This window comes from Malania oleifera, chromosome 8 (genome assembly GCF_029873635.1).
Source record: "Malania oleifera isolate guangnan ecotype guangnan chromosome 8, ASM2987363v1, whole genome shotgun sequence".
In the NCBI taxonomy this organism is placed as follows: domain Eukaryota; kingdom Viridiplantae; phylum Streptophyta; class Magnoliopsida; order Santalales; family Ximeniaceae; genus Malania; species Malania oleifera.
Window position 1 is genome coordinate 103,489,239 of NC_080424.1, and position 1,179 is coordinate 103,490,417.

Genomic DNA, 1,179 nt, shown 5'->3' on the forward strand with positions numbered 1-1,179 from the left:
AAAAACAAATTTTTGTCCGATATATTTTTTATTTTTATTTTTAATTTTCTCGATAACCAAAATGAAAATGTGAATTTTTTTTTTCTTTTCTTAACATTTTTTAAGTTTTGAACAGACTCTTAGAAGAAGTTTGTGAAATTTTAAATATTTCAGCAGAAATCTTAGTTGATCTTTTTATCAAACATTATGAAAGGTTAATATCTTCTATTTCTTATTTATTTATTTTTAGGTCCATTATTTATTTTCTTCCCAACAGCTGTGGCCTGTGGGGCCGGTCTAAGCTTGGAAAACATCGGGCTATGGGGCTTTTTCGAATCCACAGCCATTTTTGTTATCTGTCCAATATGGGCCCTAATGAAATATCCTGCAGAGGTTTATGGGCCCGACCGACCTGCCGTCACACGGAAGCCCGGCCCACTTGAAAGTATTATTTGGGCTTTTTTTGGAAAAAAGAATAAATAAATAACTATGCTGAGCACTGTTGTATTAACAAGGCCTTCAGAATGTTTTGTAGTCATAGTTTGGGAAAGATTTGAGAAGTATGGTCCAATGCAATTTATTATGTATATGCTTAAGAGCTAAGCTAAGGCTGCAGCTCGGACGAAGGAGAACAAAAATTATGTAAAAGAAGATGTCAGAAGTGGGATTTGAACCCACGCCCTCTCTCGAGGACCAGAACTTGAGTCTGGCGCCTTAGACCACTCGGCCATCCTGACACCACGACTTTCTGTTTTCTCGTTGTTTTATATAAATAAATTTCAATCCAGTACTCGTTCTAAATGAATTTCTGAAACTTCACAAAATTGAATTTTGTTTTCTAGAATTTAAATTTATTATAATTTATGTTTACCTTTGGAATAAAAACTCAAATATTGTATTTATATGAATTTGATCAGAATAAAATTGCATTTGACTTCTATCCAAGCTTGGAATTCATGTTTATAAATATAATAATAAAAAAATAAAATTTTAAAAATTAATATTCAAATGAGGTTAAGTCCTACTCAAGAATTTTGTAAGCATTATTATTTAAAACTTTCAAGCTTTGAGCATTTATTTAAAAGACTGATGTAAAATAATTTATAAAAAATTAATAAAATGGGGCATTTTTTATCCGATAACCAACATATATTAGAAAAATTTAATCATATAAATCTCCTAATCAAATTGATTGTATAA

The 1,179-nt window shown here is 30.3% G+C and overlaps 1 non-coding gene across 1 annotated transcript; it reads right to left on the minus strand.

Annotated features, from left to right (window-relative positions):
* Window positions 1-632: 632 nt before the first annotated feature.
* On the minus strand, window positions 633-716 carry TRNAL-CAA (transfer RNA leucine (anticodon CAA)). The gene has a single exon. It is a non-coding gene; the product is annotated as a tRNA-Leu (tRNA).
* Between the last annotated feature and the right edge of the window lie 463 nt (window positions 717-1,179).